This window comes from Danio rerio, chromosome 9 (genome assembly GCF_049306965.1).
Source record: "Danio rerio strain Tuebingen ecotype United States chromosome 9, GRCz12tu, whole genome shotgun sequence".
Taxonomy (NCBI): Eukaryota; Metazoa; Chordata; class Actinopteri; order Cypriniformes; family Danionidae; genus Danio; species Danio rerio.
Window position 1 is genome coordinate 26450858 of NC_133184.1, and position 21635 is coordinate 26472492.

General features: G+C 36.0%; 1 long non-coding RNA gene across 12 annotated transcripts in view; it reads right to left on the minus strand.

Moving 5' to 3' along the window:
* Positions 1-21635, minus strand: part of LOC141376130 (uncharacterized) — a 354504-nt gene that overhangs the window by 278392 nt on the left and 54477 nt on the right. For all 12 annotated transcript variants that reach the window (XR_012385393.1, XR_012385392.1, XR_012385395.1 and 9 more), the window contains one exon: positions 4577-4723. This is a non-coding gene — a long non-coding RNA (uncharacterized lncRNA). The remainder of the gene's footprint in view (positions 1-4576; positions 4724-21635) is intronic.

Genomic DNA, 21635 nt, shown 5'->3' on the forward strand with positions numbered 1-21635 from the left:
AAAAAAAAGGTTAATGTGAATAATGGCAGAGGAAAACACTTTTCCTGAATAAACTCTACGTGAGAAATACATGTTTTAAAGTCTTTATTTTATTTCTATTGCACTTTTACTATGTACAGTAAATTGTGTCAAAGCAGCTTAACATAGATTTTCTAGTAAATTGAAACTGTCAGTCCAGTTTTCAGTGTTGAAGTTCAGTTTAGTTCAGTTCAGTGTGGTTTAAAGGGCACCTAGGTTACCCCTTTTTTCAGATTTAATATCAGTTTTTTTGTGTCCCAGAAAGTGTCTGTAAAGTTTCAGCTTAAAACACCCATCAGATTTTTATTATACCTTTTATAAGACTCAATTTTATACCTTTTACCATCAGGTATCGGTTCTGTTGTACTGTGCCTTTAAGGCTAGTCCTTTCCGCCCACCGTTTCTACGTGCCATTTAGCGTGCCTTAATCTCCTCCCTCGGCTGCGTCAGAAAACAGGCAGACATAAAGGAAGCAGATCTCACGCAACGATTGTGAGAAATACTACAGTAAGAACTTCACCAATAAGTATTTGATGCATTTGTTGTGGAGTTGCAACGATGAGTCACACACTATGTTGTTACAAACTTCACGCACACATCACAGATACACACACACACACAGCGCAGACACACGCACACACAGACAGCATGCCCGTTTAGCTTTGCACTGTTATTGCACGCAAATGTGACGATACAGGTTAATCTCCACTGCTGTATGGATATCTGTTATGTTAATGTACAAAATAAACCTGATTTAACGTCCACAAACTGGGATTGAAGCGTCTTCTTTCATAATTGTTCTGACATGCAGCTGGGTGATTAAGGAAAGCTGAAGTAAATCGCTGTAATTCATTACACGCATGCACTGTTTTAAATCATTTTAAACTTGTAAAACTCACTCTGGATCACATTTGATGATGATTGATAATCCTAGCAAACTGAATAGACCTTTTATTCCTGGTTGCTTTGCGCTCGTCCTCTCTTGTTGATATGATTATACACGTGATTACTGAGACATGTTAATACGCAGCTGTCAATCAATTCGATAGGCGGGGGGACCGCACTCCTACGTCAAGTAGTGGTCGATCTGAAAACCGCTCCAATTAGACCACCGTTTTCATGTTGTTAAATTGAAAAAAAAAAATAAATTTTAAAAAAAAAGGACCGGGTCTGTTTATATCATCCCACCCAATATGACAGTCTATACACTATACGTATACAATATGTCTGTCCAAACAGCTTGAAAAATAGATTTTTCACCAATAGGTGCCCTTTAAATTAAAAAAAAAAAAACACAAATCCAAATAAAAGCAAGCCAGTGACGACGAACAAACTTCACCAATTCATGAAAGTAAAGGAATAAACCTAAAGAGAATCCAGGCTCAGTTAGGCACGGCCAGTTCTCCTCTGGCCAAGCAGCCTGGAGGCTGGAGAAGTGAGTTAACGTCATAGACAGTTAATGATAAAGAAAACATTCTTTAATCATTTCCCTATTAGGAACATCAACATTACATTTTCATACTATAAACATAATGCTGAGCATAAACTTTAACTGGTTGCTTTTCAGGTCAGTCAGACCTAATATAGCCTATTAGACAGGATCTTAAATGTAAAGGTAACTTACAGGATTAAGTCACCGAAAAAATTAAGTTATTTAATTAGCGAATATTACAAACATAACATTAGCTAAGCAGTTTACAGTGCAAGGCTCTATAATCAAGCACGCTCCTCTTTGTGTCATCAATCTGGCAACCTGAATGTTAGAGTCATTGTTATGAAAAAAAATCCTCTCCAACATTTTGAGAATAAATCACAATACCTACTTGAACCACTATTTATCAAGCATACATACTGCACCTCTACATAAAAAATAATAATTCACAAGCCGTAACTCATGTATCCAGATTTCAACACTTATAAAGAATCCTGTTTCATCGTCATGAATATTAATTATGATAACTGACTCCTACACAAAATCACAAACACCATGTAAAATACTGAGATGATCACAATGACAACACAAGCAGCTAAAAAAATAATAACAGCCTTAAGATCCAAACATTTGGCAGGACTCTCTTAGAGAAAACTAATGAAGGCCAAGCAACAGATGTTTCACAACAGGAAAGTGGAAAATGTGCTATAATTGGATAAAATAGTAGTTAATCAGCTGTAACATCTCTGTGAGAACCAAGTACATTTGGCATTAAAACTGTTAAACTTCCAAAACGAGTTGTTTTCTTTATTAGACTGAATGGTTTATGATTAATTGAAATAAATAGTTTTGCAACCTCTTTGCTCTAAAGCAGTGATCCCCAAACTAGGGCCCGCGGGCTAAAGTTGGCCCATGGTAACCTTTGATTTGGCCCACCATCCCATCTGAAAAGAGAGGTAAAATGAAGCAAATGTTTCGAGATTGTCAATTTAAATTTAATGTAACCCTTTATTTGTTTTAATGTTAAAAGCTAACTGAAATTAAATATTTCAATTACATTTCATAATTTAATCAGATTTTGTTTAAATGTAGGCCTACATACTGTCACCTGTCAATGCAGAGATTTTGGTGAGCAAATCAAGTCAAAGGCAGATACTGCTTGACTAGGGTATTCAGCGTTGAACTCCACTGTGTTATAAATGTGATTGTTTTTATTGCAGCATGTTCTCATTTAGCAAAGCTAGACTGCGTTAGTTAATATGATTTAAAATAATGTTGTTTTTTTTTACTTTTACATATTAATAAATAAATGAGGAAGTTACCCATAGCAACTTTAATGGATCCCACTTTATATTAAGTGGCCTTAACTACTGTGTACTTACATCAAAAAAATACAATGTACTTACTGTGTTTATAATGTATTTGAGAACACTTGTGGTTCTTTTGAGTTGGGATAGAGGTTGGGTTATGGACAGGTTTGGTGGTATGGGTAGGTTTAAGGGTGGGTTAGGGTGTAAGGGACGTTCAACAGTGTATTTACAAATGTAATTACAAACATGTATTTAATCAAGCATAAGTACACAGTAAATACATGTATTTACACAATAAGTACATTGTAACAAACCATTATCTCCTGTGTAAGTACATATTAGTTAAGGCCACTTAATATAAAGTGGGACCCTTTAATGTAACAGTTTGGTAAATTGGCCCTTCAGACAAAAAGGTTTGGGCACTCCTGCTCTAAAGTAACATTAGTCATAATGTTAAAGTTGCTGTCCATGGTGCTGATTAGGTAAAGACTTGAAAAGACTTTAGAAAGCTGAGATGACACAAAACGAAACAAAAAACAAAATGAAGGATGTAAAACTTGAAAAATTAAATAATAAGAGTTTAAATAGTTTGTACTATCAAAACTATAATTTACAAAACATTATATTTGTATATTCCTTTACAAAACTAAAAATAAATGCTTTTATTTAAATAAAGTTTTTTTTTAAGAAAAAAAAACAACAACGATTCATTAAATAAGGAAACAACTTAAACTGGTCCACTTTTTAAATACTACCCAGAACCAGTGGGCTATTGATTTTTTTTATCATTATTAGAATTAAATAAAAGGGTTCTTTTATTATAAATACATTTCCAATAATTTATAAAATAATATCTATCTATCTATCTATCTATATATATATATATATACACGCAAGCACATGCACGCACGCACGCACGCACACACACACACACACACACACACACACACACACACACACACCTCTTGCCTTAGAAAAGATAACCTATTTTTTGAAAAGCAAAATTCATATAATTTGGTCTATTTGAAAAATATTCTAAGACTTTTTGGAAAATCTAAATGGTGACTCTTTTCTTAAACTGACAAACACTGAAAGTATATAAATTAGTCTGTATTTTTTTAATATTAATGTTGCAATTTGTTTATTATTCTTTTTTCTTTCAAAGTTTGTTAAGTTATTTTGAATCTATATTATTGCTGTATTTGCTTTTGTATTTATTTATTTACTTTCTAACCTGAAAAATTAAACCTGTCAATTTGTATGACAATTTTTTAAATATAAATTGTTTGTAATCAACCGTCTACTTTTATAATAAAGTACTTCATAATACTTCCAAATAATATGTTTCTTTATGAGGAAAATAAAATACATGAAACATTTTTAAAAAATAATAATTAAAACATATATTGAAATAAATTATATATTATATTATATTATATTATATTATATTATATTATATTATATTATATTATATTATATTATATTATAAAAAATAAAAACAAACTATCAATACCCTTTTTGGCAGAAAAGCCCCATCCAGTCCTCTTTTTTTAAACCTCTTTCTCTCTTACAGTACTTCCTTCTATGCTCTCCGCATTCATCTAAGAAACCACGGGTCGTTTTCTCTCTTGTAAGACTGACAAGAGCAGCACCTAATTAAACTGAAGGTGAAGGAAGAGGCTGCAATGTCAGCAGGACAAACTGACAACTGCCAGCCTTATTTTGTCACAAAGAAACTCCACATTCTCCACAAAGTGACCAGGCAGTGCTTACTTGTGACTGACAGAAATGCGAACGACTGCTTTTTTTTACTCACTGATTTATGCCAGTAAGGCCTTTGGGGCTCCATGGATGGCAGTGAACAGAAGAGCTGGATCTCCCAGCTGTGAGATGAAGGCAGGCTGAAGCAGCTCAAAGACCACCAGACTTACTCACTGTTGAAAGCCACAGAATAAAGGCAAACCTAGAGAAAGAATGAGCGCGAGAGAAAAAAAAAAGTGTGTGTCAGAAGATTCTTAACAGTGTTGTTGTGTCACAAGGTGATGAATCATAATTTTTCCCTTCATTAAAAGTAGCACCAAAACTCTGCCGCTGACTTGGTGGACTCAAACTTGTCACGGATTTCAAGCGCTGACTTGATCAATATTGAAGCCCTAATGAGTGGCGTTTACTGCTAAGCAAACAGTCATTTGGTTTTAAGCAGGATAATTGGTCTCAAACCTCTCTACTCGATAGCAGAATCATTTAGAGTTAGAAATGTCCTTCTGGCAACTAGCATAATTGGGCCGATAGTTTGAAACAGACATGTAGCCTATAGGCATAAAAAATTCATTTGTCAGACTGCAGTGGGAATTTGCATATTGGTTTCAAATATTTAATTCAAATATCATCATGTGTCAGCAATAGTTGTCTGGTAAAAATAACTCAAAAAAAGCATATGCTGCCATGAGAAGGCAAGAATTGCAACATAATGAATACAATTAGATAAGAGTAACAATAATGATAACAATAGTAATAAATAACCAAGGTAAACTGCTATTATTATACCACAAAAAGTAGTGATGTGATGTTGTGAGCAGAGGCTTTGAAGCATGTATCAAAAAAACGATACATCTCGCAGGGAAGCAGTGTACCGGAGCTTAATACGGTTTGCCTTCATCACGTGATCAGTGATGTCCGAAGCTTCATTTTCGCATATACCCACGTGACTGCTTCGAACTTTGATTCAAAGGTTTAAACACCCTCATGGGTTAGTAAAGTGTATAGCGAGAGATTAGGCATCGATTACATACATTCCTACTGCTTCAAAGCACTGCACCGGTCCCACACACACGTTATTAAACTAAAATACCATAGTAATTTATAGTAAAACGGTTTTGAACCATACAAAAGTGTATAAGCGTATTTTTTACAACTATCTTTCAAGAAAACCACTGCATATCGTGTTTAACGGAGGCCAGCTGGCGAGTGCAGCCCAAAAGCCATATTCCTATAGCCATCTGCTTAGTGCATTCACCTCCCATGAAGGAATCGCTGGTTCGATCTCAGATTAGAACGAGTGGGTGGGTGAAGAACTAGTTGTAATACGATATATGTAAAGACTTTTGAATACTTTGGGTTTTAATAGTCACGGTGGTGTAATGTAACATACTGTACCTTATGTGTAAAGACTACAGTAATTAAGTAATTTCTTTATATTACTGTTGTTGTATTACTACATAAATAAGTTGTTCAGTTGTGAACATCTGACATCTTTGCAACACAGTGCTTTCCCACACTTTAACCAGAAGAGGTCCGCATTAAGCTCTGATTTAAAAAGCTTCTAGCAACGAGCCTTTTTCCGATACAATCGAGTCGAGTGCTTCACTGTTTCAGAGAGCTTTATTTCACCATCACTACCAAAAAGTGCAGTGGACTAAAAAAACAACAGGAACTGAAGAAGCTGCTGTTGCAGTCTGGAGAAACACAGAAGTTTAGGTTTCGATGAGCAAGGTTGAAACACAGAAACATGGCAGCAAGCAGGAAAAAACTTGTAGAAATGTTGCACCATGAAAAAGAACAAACTATTTGATCTTTAAGTGTGGTTTTATTTATGAACTAGTTTCGAGAGGAGCACGTGTTTATGATTGATCACGTCTGGTCCAGAATTAGCTAATACTCGATCCACCAATCAGTCAATTCCTATCTCACCACAAATAACCAGAAATTCTTACATCAGTATCTTCATTTTAAAGAATCCCCCTTCCACCCCTACTCCTCCCCCCTTTAGGGTAAAATTTTACTTTGATTCTAAATCAAAGTTACGTTATATTATCAAGATGAATTTGCTCTGACAGAGTTTAAGAACAATGAACTGAGTTCTTGTCATAACTTATTACCATTTTGTAAACTATAGTGAATAAACTGTGATGGTGCACCTGCATGATTTATCTTTTTTATGATTTATCGCTTGATTGAATGGGCTGAATCAGTGGTTATCAGATAGATATGGGCCGGTAAGGACAGTCTGCGTATATTGGTAGGCTCAGAAGGCTGTTATTATCCATCCACATAGTTACTCAGCCATACTAATAGAGGTCCAAATCTGTTTTTACATTACTGTGGCAGTTGGTTAATAGAAAATAAATTATTTAAATAATTCTCATTAACTTCCAACCACAGCCGTATGTATAGCTGATTAACCATGTGGATGGATGATAACAGCCTTCTGAGCCTAACAGTAGACACAGAAGGCCCCTACTGGCCTATAATTATCAGCTCATAACTACTGGCAACACCCATTCAGTTGAGTGATAACATTCGAATCGGCCCTGATTTTCAATCTCAACAAATGAAAATGTTACTCTGACCAGCTGTCCATTTTTTTATTTGAAATTTGGAATAAATGCTTGCCAAACCAGCTGACACGGGGGCTCAGTGGTCACTTCACAGAAAGAAGGTCATTAGTTTGAGTACTGGCTTGGGTCAGTTGGTGTTTCTGTGTGGAGTATATATGTTCTCTCCATCTACACGTGAGTTTCCTCCGGGTGCTTCGGATTCCCCCACAGTCCAAAGACATGGGTGAATTAAATAAACTAAATTGACCATAGTGTATGTGTGTGAATGAGTGTGTATGAATGTTTCCCAGTGATGGGTTGCAGCTGGAAGGGCATCTGCTGTGTAAAACATTTGATGGATAAGTTGGGGACCCCTGATGAATAAAGGGACTAAGCTGAAAGAGAACTAATTAATTAATATTTGCCAGATCTTTATTGAATAAAACAAAAATCATGTCTCAAAAATTTGCCTAAACCTAGTAAGTTCAGAGAAACTGAGAATGATATTTTTTAGCACAGGTTTCCATGTGCTAATTGGCATAAAAAGTCTGACTATGCCCTGTGTAATTTTGTTTATCTTTTCCACATCATTTATTTGAAGCTTTGTCTTATCTACACAAGCTTGTCTCTCGTCATGGGTCACCTCGTCAAATTACTTTAAAACAATGAACTCATTTCTAGAGCTGCATCTGACATGTACTGCGAAATGCTAATAAGTAGCGTGCTTCATTATCTCAGTGAATGAAATGAACACGGCTTCTCCTCTAATGAGCTAATGGAACTCAATGTCATTTAGAGCTTAGCAGCACAAATGGACAGAAGCTGTTCAACAGGGGCCTCGCTTCATTGTGGACCAAAATGACTTGATGCTTTTATCTCTGAATGCTTTGCTGAGAGTGTGTTTTCATAAAACATGACATCTGTCAAGATCGCTGATGTCAGCAGACTTTAGCGCTCCAATTTAAGATGCTTTCTACCTCAACAATTATGATAAAAATGTGACTGGCATCCTTCAGTTATTGTACAAAAACTGATGTATTTCAGTGAAAGTAATGCAAGCTTTGTTTTTTATTCTAAATACATCAATAATTGCACGGTTGTATGTTAAGGCAAAGCACACATCGGCACCCTTTCATATATTAATTTAGATTCAGACTAAGATATGTTGATTTGTATTTTTTCTTTAAAATTCAATGAAAGTAGTTGATTTTGCATAATAAATGCAGGGTAAAGACATGCCGTTTACTAACAGACTATTCCGAGGTACATCTATATCAAAAGCAAATCCATTTTAACCAGAAAATAGAAAGAATTCATAAAAATGACAATATGTTGACATACTAGTAAATCTTGTTTAAATACACTAACACAGGGGTCACCAATCTCGGTCCTGGAGGGCCGGTGTCCCTGCAGGGTTTAACTCCAGCTTGCTTCCACACAACTGGCTGGGTGTTTCAAGTATACCTAGTAAGACCTTGATTAGCTTATTCAGGTGTGTTTGATTAGGGTTGGAGCTAAAATCTGCAAGACACCGGCCCTCCAGGAACAAGTTTGGTGACGCCTGCACTAACAGGTCACTTTGTTAGGTATACCTTAATAGTACTGGGTTTTGCTTTCAGAACTGCCTTAATCCTTCGTGGCATAGATTCAACAAAGGACTGGAAATATTCCACCAAGATTTTAGTCTATACTGCAAGTCTATACTACTTGCTGCAGATTTGTCAGCTGCACATCCATTATGCGAATCTCCCATTCCACCACATTCTAAAGCTGCTCTATTGGATTGAGCTCTAGTGACTGTGGGGGCCATTTGAGTACAGTGAACTCATTGTCATGTTCAAGAAACCAGTCTGAGATAGTTTACGCTTTACATGGCACATTATCCTGCTGGAAGTAGCCATCAGAAGATGGACAAACTGTGGTCATAAAGAGATTATAGAGATAAAGAAATATTCAGGTAGGCTTTAGCTTTGACAATGTTCAATTGGAACTAATGGGCCCAAAGTGAGCCAGGAAAATATCCCCCACACCATTACACCACCACCACCACCAGCCTAAACACTTGATACAAGGCAGAATGGATCCATGCTTTCATGTTGTTGAAGGCAAATTCTGACCCTACCATCCGAATGTTGCAGCAGAAATCAAGACTCATCAGACAAGGCAACGTTTTTCCAATCTTCTATTGTCCAATTTTAGTGAACCTGTGCAAATTGTCTGCCTCAGTTTCCTGTTCTTAGCTGACAGGAGTGGCACCCGGTGTGGTCTTCTGTTGCTGAAGCCCATACACCTCAAGGTTTAATGTGTGTTCAGAGATGCTTTTCTGCATACCTCGGTTGTTCGAGTGGATTATTACAGGTTATTTGTGTTACAGGTTGGCCGTTCTTCTCTGACCTTTGGCATCAGCAAGGTATTTGGTATATCTCACAGGATATTTTCTCTTTTTCTGACCATTCTCTGTAAACCCTACAGATGGTTGTGCGTGGAAATACCAGTATATTTAGTTTCAGATCTCAGTTTTCACTCTCAGATCAGCCCGTCTTGCACCAACAATCATGTCACATTCAAAATCACCTTTCTTCCCTATTCTGATGCTCGATTTGAACTGCAGGAGAATGTCTTGACCATCTGTGCATGCCTAAATGCATTGAGTTGCTTCCATGTGATTAGCTAATTAGACATTTGCGTTAACGAGCAGTTAGACAAGGGTACCTTATAAAGTGGCCGGTGAGTGTATATTACATATTTTGTGCATTCAATTACAAAGCAAAAGCAAAATAACCATTCCCATATAAGGTGGCAGTTTATGAATAAAACGAAATTCTGCACTGTTCTTTTGGACTGCATTTCACTGTACTCAGCTTGTTTTTAGCAGCTAAAAAAGTGTAAATGTTTAAATGCTTGAGTCAGCCTATATCAGCGCTCAATGTCAAAATGGTTGAGATGGTCAGGTGGGATTTACAGTTCACAGAAATGCAAAGCATCAGTTTAATTGAAAAAAAGGAGCGAGGTAAGACTGAACTACTTATATACTGTATGAAAACAGCTTTAGGATAGAAATGTTAAACATCCTGCAGAAATATCCAGTAACCTACTCTATTTATTTCAGCTTATTTAATATTTTTTGCTGTTTTACATTGAAAATTATGGTATCAATTACAGGATTTGTGCAGCACCTTGGTAAATGTAATAAAACAAGTAATGTTTTGCAATTTTGGCATATCTGGCATACAAATAAAAATGACTGTGAGTACTGTTTAGTTTGAAAACATAATTCAGAAACAGTTCGGAATTTTTTTTTTATATTTTATCAAGAATTAGCCCTGGAATTTTTTCAAGGCAATATGACAGCATTACTGAAGAGTTCAGAACAAAATGAAACTTTGTCCACAGCCTGAATTTTTCACAACTAAAAGATGTCAACACATTCCCATCCAGTGACAAGAAAGAGCAGCCTCTGCTTGTCTTGTGTCTCTGGACGAGTCCAAACCAATAAAATATTCATCCATTGCATAACCACCAGGGGATTTTCAGGCTGAAAGGCTAAGACGTACACAAAATGTTGACTTGTGTGGCAAACCACAGTGCTGTTCACTTGGACTGACTGGCATGACTATTCTGACTGGCTAATCTACAGTGTGTGGAGACATGTTCTCATTTTTTTCTCTTATGAATTAAACAAATTTGAGCACTGAAATAGTAAATACTGGTTAAGGCCGGGATACACCAAGTTGATGCCAAACAACTACCGCCGACTAACTCAAACTGAGTTTTCACCTTGCATCAGCTCATGTCTGGTTCCATCTAGACCAAAAGAGCTTCTAGTGAACACCAAATAGACAAAAGCCACCAGAAACAACAGTGCGCGTTCAGGGCCTGCATTGGAGGACAAGTCTTTGTGCACCTTTCCAAGAGAGACAAAAGTCCATTTTCACATGAACAATGGGAAACTGGAACTACATGTGCGTGCAAAACAAAGTAGCATTTAGATTCTTTTTTATTTGATTTGATTTGATTTATGACAGTAATTGTCACTCACCACAGAGTGATTCATGTCTCCAAAAATGTCTGATAATTTAATAATCTTAATCTAAATTTTAAACATAAGAAATTTAGTTGAATTACAGTAAAGCCAGCCTTTTGTGTTTCTTCTTTACTTAAATTGTTTACATGTTTATGTCATTTCACTACATTACACTTGTGCTTTAAACCAATGCTAAATAACCATTCAGAGCGTTCTCTTCAGGCGACACCAATTCTACATGCTGAAGAAGGCGAATGAGCTCTGATGTTAACCCGACAAAAGTGTGGAGCACACAAAATCAACTAGACGGACTGACGCTGACAGATGGTCTGACAAAATCCAATGGCTGTCTATTGGCTTGGTGTGTCCAGGCCTTTACACTTTATTTTGATGATCTCTTTTACGCAATCTGTTGACCATAATGTTGCTTAATAATTCAAATACTCATCATTATTATAGAGTGGTGGATCTATGAAGTCAATTTGTATGCAAAAACCCGGAAGCCAGTTCGCATTTTAGCAGTTCCGGTTCACACGTCCCAAAGTCAGTGGGATTTCAGTTAAATCACATAAATAAGGTTCGTGGCTATCACAAATTTACGATACTTTCACGTTTTTTTCTACGGCATAAAACACATCAGTTACATCACACCCTGGATTTTTTTAAACCAGTTACGCTTCTTTAAAAAGACGGTTGCTGTCAAGTTACTAAATGAGACTACAGGCGGTGTCGGAACATTATACATCACTGAGGTGAACTCTCTGGAACGCAGCCTGCTTGTGTTGAGAATTTGGAGTTGTCTGCTAATTAGGTATTTTCTTAAATTTTTAGATTTTTTGTTATTTATTTTAAATTTTTAATATTTTAATAATAAGTATTTTAAAGTTTGTAGTATTTTTCTAATTTGGAATAGATATTGTGTGTAGATAATGCCCTCACTTGTAAAGACTGTCAAGTCAGATTAATTTGTTGATCCTTTATTTTATTGAAATGACATTATGGGGATACTGCTAACCTGTGCAGCCTGGCTCTTTCCTCCTCTCAGTAATGCAATTGTATGTATAAATGCGGAAAAATACATACATGTTAACTGTCATTTTATTGATTTCGTAATTTTTTTTTCATTGATAACACTGTTATAACTGCATTATTTACACTCCTCCTTAAAATGCATACCATATGTGACTGTATGGGCTGCTTCTCGCTTTACTTTGTGGCAAAAAATACTGAATGTTCTCTGTCCATGATGGAACTTGCATGCTTGTCCCTCACACCTCATTTCTGTCGTCTGTTTGACGAAATTGAAATTGATCTGTTTCTTATTAAAACTACAAAAGTACTTTAGTCAACAGCAGTGACTTTATAGTTGTCTGTTAAGTTGGTGGTTCATTCCGCAGTGGCAACCCCAGTATACTAAGGAATAAGGCGAAAAGAATAATAATAATAATAATAATCACAGTCTGGAAAAAGTATTGACAGAGCGCTATGGATACGATTTACTGTTATACGTGTATTGTCATTCTCAATTCTGTCCATTTATTGCATAACAAAAAATATGTTTTCACTGTTATCTACATGAAACTGGGTTTTGCCGAGAAATGAATGCAGAGTGCTGGAAAGTAGCTGGATATGATGCAATAATCTCAATTAAATTTTGATGGCCATAATAAATTGCACAGCCCTACTTTCCAAATAGATGTCAGTTTCCTTTCTTACAAAGTCATATTCAATAGAATGTCTATAGGTGGACCATCACTTCATCAAAACAAAATAGTAGCAGATATGATGACTGATAGCTAACATGTAGCTTGCAAAGTTACTTACTTTATAGTCTACAAATAAACTGCACATTTACTGTACAGTGTACTGTAAGCAAATCTATATGGGCCACTAAAGTCGAGTTTTCCAACACATTTTCATTAATCAAATCTTCATGTGTATTTAATCACATTTAATGGCAGTGTTTTATACAGACCAGCAGCACATTCCTAGCTTTTCAGGCACTCCTTCAGTTATTGGCATGCACTGACATAAGCGAGCTCACAGAGGAACAGATAAGCTTCTTTTTGTCCTCTGTTATAATTAATCCCGTTGTCTCAGGAATTCGGGGTCGTGCAGCAGTGCATGTAATAACTGCTGTCTTTTTATTGGCAAAAACTTTGTGGGCCGCTGTAAAACATGAAGGAGAGTGACAGGAGGCTGAGAGTTTTGCTCACGTTCGCTGGACTAAGAATATATCAGCAACTGAAAAAAACGAAAAATAAACAGAAAGCAGCTGTCTAACCTGCTCTGACTTCATCTTGATAGCCATAAATGATGCAAACTTTAGTTTCACAAGGCAGTTGCTGCAAATGGATGAAAGTTTAACTGCTTCTTTTTATACCTGCGGTAATGAAATCCATTTCAGAAAGCTAGACCTGGCTTTTCAAAACTGGATGTTCATTAGGAAAGATTGACTGTCAGATTTAGAGCGTGTGCATATAGTGGAAGATAATATTTTCCGGTGTGTGCAAAAATAGCTTTGCAATACTGGATCACCATTTGGTGGACATCTGACAGCTTGGCACTGTAAAATCACTACTCTGTTTTTCATTTACTTCATTCACCTTGTATGTGTGTGTAACACATATGTTTTGACAGCTTTATTGGCAATTTGAAATACATTTCGGAGCTAAATTTGAATCCCCATATGGCTATGAAAAAACCTTCAAAACAAAAACAAAAAAGGTAGGATGCAAATATTTACAGTAAGTCATTAACAAACACAAGAACATACATTACTGATTTATATTTATAATCAGAATTAATTACTGTTTATATTTTATGTTTTTGTTTTTGGATAATAGAGAAATGAACTGAATAAATAAAATTACTAAAAATGATTAAACCTATAAAAAAAACGAATAAACTGCGTGCTTAGGTACTTTTTAAATATTTTTTTATGATCACAACTGCTCTCCCTCGTGAAGCTAATACGGAAGTAACTGAAACTGCAATTCATCAAAATTCCACTTGGCCTGGCTCCATAATAGAGCACATTTCGATTGACCCCACTATTAAAAATGCTAATTTTACAACAGAAAAAAAGGTGTTTACAACTTGGTACAAGGAACGATTTTGGTGTATGTAGCTAATATTACACTTCATGACAACTGTGAGGGGGTGAATTCTTTTAATAATTTATCTGTTTTGTTTATATTGAGTTATATCAAGTCTGCATAATTAAGGGCGTGGCCACTTGAGTGACAGCTGGGTCTCGCTACTTGCCATCACCTTGCTGATTCCGGCTGATTAGCTGCTGAACTCTGCAAATACATCATATTTTTTGTTTATTTTGTTTTATGTGGCTTTAAACAGTCAGTCGCATTTTGGAAGTAATTCTTACAAATATAATGACATGCTATGCACTTAATTATGCTCACAAACCATTCAAGTGGCCTCCGTTTCCCAGGTGAGTGAAATTATATACTTAGAAACCATCTCTACAAATGTATTTGTTTTTATTTTCGATCACTTATTATTTATAATTTTCTTTAGACCTGTAATGCATTCCAGAATTTGCTGTAGGCTAAAGAACAGTCATCGGAACTGTTGTCATACAGCAGGGATGTCCAGACTCGGTCCTGGAGGGCAGGTGTCCTGCAAAATTTAATTACAACCCCAATCAGACACAACTGGGCTAGTTAATAAAGCTCTTACAAGGCAATCTAGAAACATCCTTGCAGGTGTGTTGAAGCAAGTTGGAGCTAAAATTTGCAGGACATGGGCCCTCCAGGATCGAGTTTGGACACCCCTGTCATACAGTGTTATGCCTGTATTTCATACATAGCCTTGCATTTACACACTACATTTAAAGTATTTGGAAATAATTTGAGTTTTCCTCCTGTAGAAAAACGTCATATAAACAATGTTTAGCGACTCAATGTATTACAACAGTTTTTTTAAAAGTCTAAAAACATTATTGATAGTGTATATCCAAGCACATGTGGCCAGAACACAAACGAGTCTCAGGTGATTAAGTATTAAGCATTTCTCCCAAAGAAAAGCCTGTCTAAGCAAAATCTTAGCAGGCTCCGCCTCTTTGCCCTTTTTTGGTTACCCACGGTTGGTGCCATAATGCATGAACAAAATGGCGAGGGTTGGCCACGCCCATTTGTAGCTTCATTTGCACTCTTCAGAAACCTATGGTTGACGTCACGAATACTACATCCATATTTTTTACGGTCTGTGCTTGTATCTCATATTGTCATATTTCTAAAGCATAAAATTGGCTTGGAGATAACAATTTTAAAAAATTATTAGTTATTTATACAAATTTATACATGCATAAAAATATTAGAGCACAAAAGTTTGAAACCAACAGGGCCTGTGTAAAGATGTCCAAAGAAAAGCATCATGGCAAACTTTAAACTCCACTGTGCTGGAATGATGGAAATATTGAGAAGTCAATGGTGACGACGTGAAGTGTCATAAAGTCTGTGCTCTTGACAGCCAAAACTGTTTGTTGTTTTTTCTGAAAGAAAGCCAAGCAACCCATCTGTCAAAAATGCATACATGTAGGAGCTGGTGGGGAGAAAAATGCATCACACAACGGGTGGCAGGCAGTAGCTGGCAACATGCCCCAAAATAACAACTGGGGTGTTTTTTTTTCTTTCACTATCCAGGTTCATTGTGCAATTACAAAGCTTGTATGATTAAACACCAGAGCGTGAAACCCAGGTGTACTGAGAGACTATAGCTTACACCTATGACGGGCATGAAACACTGCTATGTTGAACAGCACATTGAAGTGTTATTAACAGAAATGAAAACCAATAAGCCACCATTGAGTGCTGACAGTGCTTTCCAATCAGAACTCAGTAAAACTGAACAATCGTGAGCTAAATTTGGTGAATGTTAATCATATGACTTCATGATAATGAAACAGGTCATGGTCTACCTACTTTGTCAGATGGAGTGAGGAGTCATATCTTCAGTTAAATGTTTAAGACAAAAGATATGATCGTTGATTTTAGGAAGGCTGCTCACATACAGGTGAGCACTTCCATTTAAAATCAGACTGTGGAAAGTGTGCAATCATACAAATACCTTGGCACACTTATTGACTGTAAACTTTCCTTTGATGAGAATTGTGCATCAGTGTGTAAAAAGGGGCACCAGTGACTTGCCTAAAAAAGTTCAATCATTTCCATATAGATAAACACATGATGACTACATTTTATCATGCTTTTCTTGAACCTGTTTTATCCTTTGCTTTGGTGTCATAGTTAGGGAATCCTGGCAAAAGCATTTTAGATATGTGTATAATAGGGTTGGGCATCTAAGCTATAATGCCGATCCGATACGCATCTCGATACAAAGAATACGATCCGATATATTAGCGATACATTTGTGACATATTGCGATGCAACACGATACGATTCACACCCATATCACGATACGATGCGATATTTCAGCACTAACTAATTAGATCAAGTTTATGAGATGATGTGAAAGAGGATGCTGTGCCATTGAATGAGTTTGATTATTTATAAACCAAGCAAAACCAAGACTTTTTTTTACAAACTGGCTCTTCTCTCAGAGCCAGAGTGTCAGTTTACAGTAGAGGGCCATTTTAGAACATATAGCACATATTATTTAAGTATTTTCAAGATAAACAGAATGTATAAGTGCAATATATATTAAAAAAATATGTATATATTTGCACTCTTTCAACATAAATAAAATTAGCATTGCACAACAAGAATTGTGATTTAACTTTTCAACTATGAAAACAAGTTTTACAAAGATATATTTTGCCACTGATTATTCAAAACTTAAGGTTGTGAACTAGCAGTGTTATGCTGCTTTGAAACTTCACTGTCACTGTAAACAACAGGCTAATAAAAATATAACAAACCAGCAATCTTCTTGCTGTGAGGTGGTCAAACTACCCACTGTGCCACCCAATTATTTTTATCATTATTATTATTAATATTATTATTATTATAATTAAATAAAAATTAACAGGAGGAGGTGTTTAAAACCTTTGTTCTCCGTGACACTAGGCTGAATATCTTTGCAGATGAACAATGCAATAGCATTCGTTATTGGCGTAGAGCGAGCAGAACTGTTGCGCATGGAAAAAAAAAACTTTCAATGCTTTTCTCACCACTTTTGGAGCTGGTTGAAGCAGTGCGAAAGCCGGGGATGCAGAAACACTGGAAGATGCTTTCACAACAACACCGTGGCGCCGCTTCAAGTGAGATATCAGATTAGTCGTACTGCCCGCGTATTTTACAGATGCGCGGCACATTTTGCAAATTGCATCTGTCCTGTCATGTCGTCCATCCTTAAATCCATAATGTTGCTTGCCATACTTTAGATTTAAAACTCAGTGGGGAATAAAATGTTTGTTTTGCTTCTCGCGCTTTCTGAGGGCGCTCCACTAGCTTCATCCGCACACCTGATACTGAGTTGTAGTGTGTGCACATCCGCAAATCCGTTGCTAAGGCTTACTTTATGCAGGTCGATTAAATTATGCGCCAAAAACAGGTTGACAACACTTGTTAATAAATAAAAAATACATTCTATATTAAAAATATAAGCTGTATCTCGGAAAAATCGATGCATCTCGCAAAAACCGATGCATCTCGATTTGCTTCCAAAATTTCATTCATCCTCTGCTGCTCAACCGATGCACTCGCATCGTGAACGCGCATAACCGCGTATCGATACATATCGGTTAATCTTCCCATCCCTAGTGTATAAAATAGCCTATGTAATATATTAACATTAACAAATAAATAAAATAATCGGCAAATGAGAAATAAATCACAGAAAAAGGAACAAAAACAGACAATATTTAAAAAAAAAAATTTCTAATTACAAGACTGAAACCTGTAGATTATTTAAATAAAGCAAATGCTTCGATTAACCATTACTAATGTTGTACATACATTTTGCAGCCAGTTTAGACCAGTCATTTCGTCCTCTTCAGAGATTAAAGCTTTTTTGAGGAAGTTATATTGTAAAAAATTCATTATTGAATATTTCTCTCACTCTCGCAACTGTGCACACGCAGTCAGTTGCGAAGCAAAGCGAAAGTAGGCTAAAGTAAAAAGATGGGGCAAAAGCAAAAGTTAAATGTCATACATTTTACGAAATTTGAAACGCGCTCGAATGAATTTTTTTTAAGTCCCAAAAAAGCATGCTTCTGTTGAAGCGAAGCACAAGAGACTGTCTGTTCACAGATTTTTCACTACTTAATCGCTGATGTTTAGTTATGGGGCGAAACCAAAACTTGTAAAGTAACAGTAAAAAAAAAATAATAATAAAATAAAAAAATTAATTGTCATATATACTTGGGTTAATGTACCTGGACGGCCCCCCCAAGTAAAGTCTGTGTGGGAATCACTGTACTATAGATTCAACAGAAGCAGGAATTAATAGAGATGTAGATTTGCAGGGAATAATTTCTGGCAATAGGGCAGCACGGTGGCTCAGTGGTTAGCTCTCTTGCCTCACAGCAAGAGAGTCGCTGGTTTGAGTCCCAATTGTGGCAGCTGGCATTTCTGTATGGATTTTGATTGTTCTCCTAGTGTTTACATGGGTTTCCTCTGGGTGCTCCGGCTTCCCTCACAGTTCAAAGATATGCTTATATGGATGAATTAAATTGGCCGTATTGTATGAGTGTGTGTGCATTTTGCAGAGTAGTTGGCGGTTCATTCCACTGTGTTGCGTCCCCTGATAAATCAGGAACTAAGCTGAAGGAAAATGTAAGAATGAAAAATTGCATTTGTTTAAAAAAGATCCATTGTCATTTTTAAAATAATAACCGTTTAAACAAATACATTTTTTGCAATTTTTTAAAACACAAGTTTTTGTGGGCTTTTGGTGGAGTGTTGGTTCAAACAGACCAGCAAGCATTAAGTGCGTGAAAGCAGCTTTGACCTCAATGCTGAGGAAACATAAAAGAAAGATCTTTTGAAAATAAAAAGGGCAGTCTGGAATAGATATGGACACAGAGTTCACAAAAGGTCAGAGCTAGAGGTTACGAGGGGTGTTATGATAAAAGCTTTGACCCTGTCACAAAGAATCTCTGGAGAATGAAGGCTCATGTAAAGCTTGCCAAAAAAGCTTTAAATTTAGACTGTTAGTGTCAGCAAGAAGCACTTTGCTCTTTCTGTCAATCACAGATATGAATTAGGATTTGCTAAAGTCCCATTATAATTACCACAAGATACAGAAACACCTCGAAATTACATTTAGCTGCATAAACAGATGGAAAGAAATGAGAGGGAGGGTTTTATAGATTCCACAGAAAAACATTAGACGGCATATTCATCATGCCAATGTGTTATTGCATTTGTGTCACCCATTAGTAAACAAAGTGTGTATATTCATCCACCCAGATATTGCTCTTCCCTTTTATGATAGTATACACAGCCTGGAAAAAAATGAATCATTTGGAAATAAAGATGCGCTACTGAATAGACACAAACTAAATGAATTAAGAAAGGACATGACAAGACTCCCTGTTTTTGTAGGACAATTTGACACTTTTTAGAATTGAACACAGATTTAATGCAAGTAAATGTCAGCTTTTCATGATCAAACTTCAAGATGTTTGCTGTGGATGTGATTTGCAACTGCCAAAGTAAAATGAGCATTGTAGGTATAAACAAAAGCATTGAATACAAATATTGCTATCAGGTCAGGTTGACAAATGTGAGTGAGGGGCTGAATTATTAGTATAAGTACTTAAAATTTGCATTATTTTGCATTAATTCAATTAAGTGATTCAACTTTCACCAATTTTCCAAGTTAGGAAACTGTTCGTGTTCAGGGATCTGTTTTACAGAGTGAAACCCATCCTGATTTGCAAATTTGTTTGAGGAACTAAATTAGTCATAGGTCAGTTACAGTATAACAATTGAAAGATCCAAGATCTGCCAAATGATCTTAGATCGTTTAGGCCTGCAGGTAAGAAGAATGGACCCCTACTCTCAAGAGTGTTTAGTAACAGCATCTCCACTAAGAGCAAACATTTTAAAGAGTGGATTAACTGAAAACACCTTAGAATGTTTATTATTTAAGCAGAATAAGGGCAGCACAATAGATTGTTTTAGCATCAATCCGCAATAGTCATATTACAAAGATGTTGAGTCTGAATTATAGTTGACCAGGAGTTACAGAATTGGATTTAATGACCGTATTTACAGTTGAGACCAGAAGTTTACAAACACTGTATAAAAAGGCACATAACTGATTAAAAAAGTCAGATGTTAATATGACTAAACTTGTTCTCTTTTAGGTAATTTAGGATTATCAAATGTGTTTCTGTTATGCTTAATAGCAGGATAATGAGAGAGTTTTTGAAAAATTGGTATAACTTTTCTTAAAAAGTCAAGTTTACATACAATAAGATTATTATGCCTCTAAAAAAAGATATCAAAAAGATGATGATGTCAAGGTTTTGGAAGTTTCTGATTGGCTAATTGACAACATTTAAGTTAATTGGAGGCAAAACTGTAGAATAGTATTTAAAGAATACCTTAAACACACTGCTTCCTTGTGTGACAACATGAAAAAACCACAAGCCAGAATCAAAAAAAAAAAAAAAGCCAGATTACAATTAGCAAAATAACACTCGGAAAAATAATAAATTTTGAAGACATGTCCTTTGTCTGATGGAATTAAAATTGAACTGTTAGGCCAGTAATGACCAGTGATACATTTGGAGAACAAAGGGGAAAGCTTACAAACCTAGGAACACCATCCCAACTGTGAAGTATGGGGGGCGCAGCATCATGTTGTTGGGCTGTTTTGCTGCAGGAGGGACCGGTCAACTTCACAGCATAGATGGCATCATGAAGAAAGAACATTATGTAGAAATACTGAAGCAACATCGCAAGACATCAGCCAGGAAATTAAAACTTGGCCACAAATGGGTCTTCCAAACAGACCATGACTCCAAGCATACTGCCAAATTAGTTGAAATAAAAATGTCCTTAAATGTGCTTTAAGGACATCAAAGTGAATGCTTTGGAGTGGCCATCACAAAGTCCTGAATTCAATCCTATGGGAAATTTGTGGGCAGACAGAGTTGAAAAAGCTTGTACGAGCAAGACAGCTAACAATTCTGACTGGGTTACACCAATTCTGTCAGAAGGAATGGGCCAAAGTTCCTTCAAACTTTTGTGAGAAGCTTGTGGAAGGATGCCCAAAACATTTGACCAAAGTTATACAGTTTAAACGCAAAAAAAAAACCAAATTAATAAAAAAAATTATCCAAAAAAATTTTTTTAAATCTTTCATTATTCTGGCATTTAGCAAATGTAAATCATTTAGTTAATACCAACGGACCTAAAACAGTAAATGTTTAGTATAATATACCATCAGACATTTTTTATATCGATAACTGGAGGTAAGATTTGGAGGTCGATAGCCGATATATTTCGATAAATAAAAATATTTCTACAGGATATATTTTTTATAGTAAAAAAGTGTTTTATTTTAAAAACATCAAAAAAAAAATTTGAACTGATCTTATG